This window comes from Natrix helvetica (assembly GCF_964273705.1).
Source record: "Natrix helvetica genome assembly, chromosome: 1".
Lineage (NCBI taxonomy): Eukaryota > Metazoa > Chordata > Lepidosauria > Squamata > Natricidae > Natrix > Natrix helvetica.
The window spans coordinates 323,428,020-323,436,984 of NC_138548.1; the positions used below are offsets into that span (position 1 = coordinate 323,428,020).

At 38.3% G+C, this 8,965-nt stretch overlaps 1 protein-coding gene across 1 annotated transcript in view; it reads right to left on the reverse strand.

Annotated features, from left to right (window-relative positions):
- The window catches only part of LOC309388255 (contactin-4-like), a 588,970-nt gene extending 580,473 nt beyond the window's left edge, over positions 1-8,497 (reverse strand). Inside the window, exon 1 of the mRNA XM_081945445.1 lies at positions 8,400-8,497. The gene's annotated coding sequence lies outside the window, so the exon portion shown is untranslated. The remainder of the gene's footprint in view (positions 1-8,399) is intronic.
- Positions 8,498-8,965: the final 468 nt, after the last annotated feature.

Sequence of the window (8,965 nt, forward strand, 5' to 3'; positions counted from 1 at the left end):
GGGTGGGGCACCTCGATGGCGTAGCATTGAAATGGAGAAAAGGGCAACAGCAGCCACGCTGAGTGAAAGAAGCCTCTTTTCTTCTTTCCTTGCCCCTTGTCTTTCCCCCGTGCTGGCAGCTCTCTCCTCATTTCCCTTTAGATTCCAGCGATCAGGCAGGATCCTTTTTAGTAGCAGGGGGAGGGGGGAACAGAGTAGCCAGCACAAGTGAAAGAAGCCTCTTTTCTTGCCGCTTGTCTTTCCCCCGTGCTGGCAGCTCTCTCCTCATTTCCCTTTGGATTCCAGCGATCAGGCAGGATCCTTTTTAGTAGTGGGGGGGAGGGGGAATGGAGCAGCCAGCATGAGTGAAAGAAGCCTCTTTCTTGCCGCTTGTCTTTCCCCCATTCCGGCAGCTCTCTCCTCATTTCTGGTTTGCATTGGGCTGTTTTTCGCCCTTTGGAGGCTTCAGGGAATCCTCTGGAGATTAAAAAAAAACTATCGAAAATCAGCTGGCCAGCGGGCGCATGCGCACTGGAGCTGACAGGGCAATGCCTCGCGTGCTCTCAGAAATGGCTCCGGGTGCCGCCTGTGGCACGTGTACCATAGGTTTGCCATCACAGCACTAATGTATTGTGGCAGAACTGAATGGATTTTAAAGGCCATATTATTAGGCAAAAAAGTAATCTGAAATAAATTAGATAAATTAATCTCTCAAGACAGCTAGGAACAATTATAAGCAGAAATTATTTTTTAAAAAAACTACATAGGTAACCTTTCTTCTTCACCATAATTAATAGAAAAATTACTTCCCAAAGTATCATCTTTTACTAAACAAACAGAATTGGAACTATAAATACTACTGGAGATAATAGCAATAATTATATTGGAACTTTAAATACTACTGAAGAAAATAGTAATAATTATATTGCTCCAGTGTTAACTCCCAGTCACAGATCCAGACTAGTCTGTTATGTTATGACACATTACAATTATTTAAGCACATATAGCTGAAGATAGGTACACTAACTATACAACATGCAACATTTAGAACATACCATGAAAGCCGTCTTCCCAAATTTAGAAAATGTCATTGTACAGGCCAATTCTAATTTGGAATCTCTCTGCATAATCACTTGTTTCCCATCCTTATACACAGGTATGAAGAAAATTGCATAAAACAAAATAGTTGCAGTTTCTGTTCATATGACTATGAAGCACTGCTCTAAGAAAGTCAAAAGAGATGGAACTATTGCATGAGTAGACATATTTGACTGCATCTATTTAAACTTTAACACAAGTTTCATCTCACTCAAAGTAACTCAAAGTAAAAACTCCTTGAAAATCTTATAAATAAGTAAAGTGTCTCCCCCAAATTTCTTCTGATCTGAATTTATAAATGCAGTTTAGTACACCAAAATGTAATGTCAATAGATTCAGGAAGAGACATTGGAAATGTTATCTTCACAAACTTTCACTTGTGTACATTCTAATTCCAGATTTATTGCTTAATGATACAACTGATCTTATTGAGGAACAGACTGGAGCCAGAAAAAGCCAAGACAAGAAGTATCAGATTCCAGCCAATGTTGCAGACTTCACTTGCCCCACAGTGCTTCCAAGTAGAAAATAAATTCTACTCTGCCTCTTCAAAAAAGAAAAAGGCGCTTCAGAAACTGCAAATCAAGAGAAAGAGTTACATATAGAAAAGAAAACTTGTACGCAAGCTTTCAGCAATGGGTAATAATGATATACCATCTACAACAAAAGTTGATTCCCAAAAGGACATAATAATATGCATACTTGAATGAGGCTCTACCTTTTAAAATGCAAAACAAAAGGTGTGTTAAACAAGACCTGTTACTAGTGGAAATGCTAAAATCATCCAAATGTTTTAAAAAATTGAAGACATTAAAGTAGAATGGCAAGAAGAGTTATTGTTGAACTCAGAACTGAAAACTGTCCTTTGCACAAGGATAGGACAAAGTCAATACAAACAGTTACTGTATGGAGAAGATTTACTGATATGTATCACAAGTACATATAACAATACATTCATACCGGCCATGTAAAACAGTAGAGACAATTTCTGGTGTACAAGTAATTTAAATGATTTTAAGTTAAAAAAAAAAACAGGTTCCATATTAACACCGATCAGAATGTACTGTAAATTATAGTCTTCAAATACCTGGCTGAACATTGCCTTAGAATAACAGAATTGGAAAGGACCCTAGAGGTCTCCTAGTCTAGCCCCTCTGCTCAAGCAGGAAATTCTATACCATTTCACACAATCTCTTCTTAAAAACCTCCAGTGTTGGAGTACCACAATTTCTGGAGGCAAATCATTCCACTGATTAATTGTTCTCCCTGTCAGGAAATTTTTCCTAAGTTCTAGGTTGCTTCTCTCCTTGATCAGCTTCCATCCATTGTTTCTTGTCATTCCCTCGGGTGCTTTGGAGAATAACTTGACTTTCTTTTCTTTGTAGCAGCCCCTCAAATATTGGAACACTGCTTTCATGCTACACCTAGTCCTTCTTTTCATTAAACTAGATACCCAATTCCTGCAACTGTTCTTTATATGTTTTAGACTCTAGCCTCTTAATAATCTTTGCTGCTCTTCTTGTACAATATTGCAAGCAATATTGTACAAGATAGAAAATAAATCCCTGGAATAAATTTTTAAAAAGCATTCACTTTAATCTTGTTTTAGTATCATGAAACATACATGTGAAATCCATATATATCCACAGCAAATTAAGAAGTGCAGTATTTGTAAACAAAGATAAATTTGCAGAGTCTATAATTTGCAGATGCCAAATAATCTCATTAGCAATTGAGAACCACTATCTTAGAGACTTTGATTGGAGTCTGTAAAATGTGGGACTGAATCATTATTTGTCATGGCTTTGAGCAAGTTATTTTCTCAGTCATAACACCCAATTTATCAAATGTGCGTATCGCACCTATTTTCAAGGATTATTGTTAGGGCAAGAAGAATAAAACTCTGAAACATGTTTCAAATTAGAAGTGTGATAAGAATAGTAAGTAGTAGTGGTAATTATTGCATTCAAATGTTGATTCATTTTTATCTTATATAGTTCTCCTATTCTATCCACTACAATGTATTTTACATATAATTCAAATTTATCTAAAGGGCAAAATCAGGCTGAATTTTAAGTTAACAGTTACAGAGTTTTCAATGGTTAAATTCTTAAGACAGGAAGTAAACTAAGGCAATGGAGAAGAAATGAAGGATTTAAATAATAACTTTAACTGATGTTATGCTGAATGGCAAATCATCAGATAGTAAGCTTTTATATCCCAAAATTATTACAAATAGAATATTTGAATTTATAACAATTGAATTTTCGTGGCCTCAAAAAAGGCTTTTCTGGACTTTGTGAAAGAGCTAAGTTCTGGAAATTCAGGATTTCTGGAAAATTTAGGATTCCTGTGTTCAGTAATAAAAGAAAAGTTTATTGTAATACTTTTTTTAAAAAATGCACTGCTTCTTTGAACATTTTATTTTGTTTTTCTTGCCCAAACATATCTGCTTGTTGGTATTAGAATTTCAAAAACTGCAGCACCAATAAGTACTTATTCCATTTATATTCAGCCATGAGGAATTCCTTTTTAATAATTTAAACAAACATTTAGATGTTGTCCTTCTTGGAAATGTTGATCTGGACCAGCTACTATGAACATTTATTTTCCATTAACAGTTCTGGTTTGGTTTTTTTTGGCTTAGGACAAATCAACAGAACTTTATTTCCTGGTTTAGCATTCAATCTTCCATTATTTACAAAATGCTTAAAATACAGGATAATAGCAGATACAGTTACAACTCATTTAGCAACTATCTCAGACAGAGACTGTTCAGAGTTATGAGTGTAATGAAAAAGTAAACATGGAGGTTTAGTCCAGTCAAGCTTGTGCTACGCTTAGTAGAAGACTTTTGAGTCTTATTTTTTTTTAAAGAAATTGAGAAGCTGTGCATGCATGGCCATGCAAATACATAGTTTCTACAGGCCACTGTTTCATTTTGTTAGGATAGAGCATCAAAAAATAAATTGCTTAAAATGATCATTTACCTATACTACTAAATATTATTTGTGTTTATTAGGTTTAAATATTATTTTTTTAAAACAAATTTGAATCGTTTACACTTTAACAGTAACACCTGAGGTTCTTTTATTTGCTGTGTTTACATAATGCCCAAAACTAGTTTATTTTATTTATGATATAAAGAAACTCATAGCAATCTGTACTAAATCTTAATCCAGAATATATATCATTGAAAGTGAAATGAGCCTTAATTTTTTTTTTGCCAAACGCTGCACTCCCAAAACAAGATACCTGAATAAAAGTTATTTCCAATGTAATTTAAGTTATATAATACAACTAAAATTAAATATAGTTTATATGATTGCTCTAAACACATGCATTTAATTATTCAGCTTTTGGAAATAACAGAGTTGGAAGGAACCTTCTAGTCCAACCCCCTGCTCAGGCAGGAAACCCTATTCCATTTCAGACAAATGGCTGCCCATTCTCTTTTTTAAAACTTCCAGGGTTGGAGCATCAACAACTTCTGGAGGAAAGTTATTCCACTGATTAATTGTTCTGACAGGAAATTTATCCTTTGCTCCAGGTTGCTTCTCTTCTTGATCAGTTTCCATCCATTGCTTCTTTTCCTGCACAGATCTCCACTGACCAGATTCACAATTTTCAATGGCAACATGTGACCCAGAAACCTCACAATTTACACTTCTGTTGTGAGCTTCCCAGAGTTCTGCTCTACAATGGGTGTCCATATGTACCAAACAGACCTCCCCCATACAATAAACACAAAATCAAACAGCCACACTACCCATCCAAATTATTGGCCTACTCCATTAGTCATATTCTTTTTTAAAAGTTTTAATAATTGACCAAATTTAGCCACTTTGTCACATCGTTGGTCTAAAACACCTTGTAATGTGGTGTCCCTGAGTTACTGTTCTCTTCAAAGAACCATTCTGCAAATCAAAATAAATCAAAAGTGGACATATGGTAGCACTACACTATACTGGCCTGTTAATACCTTGTTCTGTGGGTCTGGGGTGGAGTCAGAGTTGGTTTCTAGCAACTACACAGTGCATGCAGTTAGGTTTTTTTTTTTTTGAAGTGGTTTGCCATTGCCTTCGTGCTAAAGCAATACAAACTAGTCATCAGCTGGTTTTTAGGTAGAGTTATAATTCAAGTTTCCCTGTTTCTAGTCCAGCATTTTAACCACCAGATCAAATTGAGTCTTGCTGTCTATGCTATGGACAATTATTATCATTTATATTGTTCTACCATGCTCTGTACTATTACATTTTGAAAAGCAACACATTTCCCACCATGATTTAGAAAAATAGATACTTAAGGAATACAACTTTCCTGTTTCTAAAAGTGGCTATCAACTACTTAAGCACACAGATTTGGCAATCATTTCAGTGGCATTCTTCTAGGAGACTCTGCTTAGAATAATAGTCATAATAACACACCTGCTTAGTAGCATTTATGTAAAATAAGCCTTGTTGATTAAGGAACAGCAAAACTATTCCTTATCAGCTGTAGTGTGAAAGCAGCTTTGATTATATAAATAATCTCATTCACAACATATACACATACTTCACAGCTGCCTTAAACTGTCCTTAAAAAACCTACAGCAATCTCTGAACATGACAAAAGTCAATACCAATTATAAAAAGCAAAAAGTTTTTCAACTTTTTAAAAAGAAAAGTTAAATAAGTTGTATCCATGATGAGCGACAAAACTTTGCAGATCAAATATACCGGCTAAAAATGATACAAGCAAAGTTACGGTGAAGGCAGCATTTGAAATTATTCCAAGCATGAGATAGATTATTCTATCTATCAATCATTCCAAGTGAGACAGAACAGATTTTTCACAACATAACATGAGTTTTAAATCAGTCCAATTTGTTTCACAGAAGGGCCACCCAATCTGGACTACAATTAAATAAAAGTATACATTTGCTGCCATTTTTGTGATGGGCCAGATTTTTACAGGTCAGAGTTGTATCTGTAAAATTCATTTATTTAATTTTTAAATAGCTGCAAATGTGCAACTGTCAGTAGAATACACTTGTTAAAGTTATATGTATATCTATATTAATAGTTAAGAGTACATAGCTTTCACTTCTTTTTTTCAAAAAGGGGACAATGAACACAACATACTTTTGGATTATGATTTAAAAGAATATAATGCATATGAATTGCACATTATGCCTAACTTAGTACAAATAACTTTGCCACAATTACAATTTTAAAATGTTTTTAATACTGTAATATAGCCTACAACTTTCTCAATCTAATGGTTACAAAAAAATCCAAAAATAAATAAAAAGAAGATACACTTTCATGATTCTGAAATGTCATGGTAGCATAATGATCATCACAAATACGGAATTGCCAACCACAGTCCTGCATTCATTTTATCTTAAGTGAAAATCAGTATGTAAGATGTTAACTCTCCCTGTTCATTATGCAAGCTGCACCCTCATCATTTGTTGTTTAGTGAGCAAGCTGCTTCGGTCTAGGATAAGTATTAAGCAACGTGCTGCATTATGTTGTTCCTGACACAAAAACCTAACCACCACCACTGGGAAGAGAGAATTCTAAATTCAGAAAACACAACACATGTTGGCATCCAGTAAAAGTTGTTGGGAGCATTTGCGCTGAATACGCTGGTAGGGAAACATGCATGCCAGATGTGCACATAGACACACCACACAATCCACACAGTATGTGCATTTATTCCTATTGCAAGTCTACTTTCAGCCAGCACATGCCTACAAAAACCAACCTCACCCTCTTACTTTGCAACACTCAGCTCTTTGTCTTGGACCCTGGAACATAGATCTGTTTTTTTATGACTCTGTAAAATACAAACAAGTTTTATACTTCAAGGGAGAAAAATAATCATCTCTGGAGGAAGAAGACAAATCCGCTCTGGATTTTTTCCTTCAATCCTTCCATTGTTACTCAGATTCTCTTCTTTTATTATTATTTATTCTACTTAATGATACACAACCAAACAAGAGTATGAAACACACCGCCTTGTCAAGTGGTCAGCTTGGCTTTTTTTTTTTTTGCAAAAGTGATTAGGCTGCTATTTGGTACCTGGCAAAGTTAATATCTGTATCTGGAGTTGCCTGGATAAAGTTGATGTGAGGAGAGACAGAATTGTATACAATGGGGGCAGAGTTATATATATATATATATATATATATATATATATATATGTGTGTTTCTTCCCTGCTACATCATCCCCACCATCGTTTTACATAAAGGGCTGCGATTCTAACCACGATTGTCCTCTCTAATTCTTAGCAAAAAAAACCAAAACCCCGTAATAGACAGCAGTTTTTCAGCTTCTCCGGAATTCAGCTTCCCTCTTCGCACAAATCGCGCGGGCGACAAATTCCACCATCCTTTCTCGGCTTTACAAGCCCTTTTCCACGCAGGTTTAAGCAGACATAAGTCCGGGTTCAGTAAACGGGGGCCGGTGAGCAAGTCGCCAGTTCAGCATCGGAACTCAAGCTTGCTTATTCCAACGCAGTTATTTAGAAATAAATCGTAATTCCTCTGAAGTAAGCGGGAGTCATTTTTTTGGGGGGGAGGGAGCTTAAAAAGAAGACCAGCAAGGCGAACAATTAACAACCAAAGGTTGGGGAAGGAAAGTCGCTTTCGGGATGCAAGAAAAACACTCCCACTGCCCAGAAAATTTGAAGGGTCTTTTAAGAGGCAAGCAGGTCACAAGGTTGGCTCGGGTCCCCGTGTCACAGGCAAACTTAGGATAGAATAGAGCTGGAAAGATACCTTGGAGGTCTTCTAGTCCAGCCCCTTACTCAAGCAGGAGAACCCATACAATCTCAGACAAGTGACAGTCCAGTCTCTTCTTTAAAAAACCTCATGTGATGGAGCGCCCATGATTTCTGAAGGCAAACTTAACGATTCGACGAAAGCATTTGCAACGCACTAGAATCAAATGAAGACCCGAGAATCCAAGCGGAGGCGGAGAGTGGGGAGAAGAGGGTGAAACGATTTCGACGGCGCTTGGCAAAAGGGGAAGGAAGGAAGGAAGGAAGAAAAGGGAGGAAGGGAGGAGGGAGGGAGAGAGGGAGAACCGAGCTTTGGGGTGCGCCCGTCGCGATGTAGAAACCGCCTGGGACTCAAGCACGCTTCTCTTCCTCCCCGTCCCGCCGAGGAGGGAAGACTTCATAAATATCCCTGCAAGGGGCAAGCAGCGACTCCCAAGACTTTCTGGTTTCGCGCTCTTTTTCTCTGCCCCCCACTTTCCTCGCTCCCCACCCACTCTCCCCCCCCCGAAACATGGCACTGCTGTCAGGACACGCAACTCAACCCAGGTCTTACCTGAAACCTGAGGCAGCTGCCCAGAAACTCCTCCGAGCGGGATGCAGGCAGAGATGCACTGGACACTGGAGAGAAAGGCTCGCCGCCGCCGCCGCCGCCGCTTTTACCGACGCTCTGAGGCTCCTCTTCTCTTTCTTTCTTTCGTTCCTTCCCCCCCTCCCACTTTATATAGATATATATAGAAAAATACGCGCAGGTATTCTTTTATTTCTAAGCTCGAGTTTTCGCGCTACACGGAAACGTAAACCTGGAGAAGCGAGAACGCCGAAGATGCTTGGGGGGAAAAAGAAGAAGAGGGGGGGGGAAGACTTGCGCGGCGGTCACTGAGCGACCCCACCCTCCCCAATCAAACGCCTCGCATGCCAGCGGGGCGGAGAAGGGCAGGAGAGAGAGGGGGGAAACCGAGAGTCAATTAAAAGAAGGGGGAAAGGAGAGAAGAAGCCTGCCCGCCAACTCTCCGAGCTGCTTCGGTGCTTAGCTCCGCCTCCCCAACCCTTCCGTCCCCCCACCCCTTTTTTTTAATCTCTCCCACCCCCCTCCCTTTCGCTGGCTCCGTCCTCGCCCTG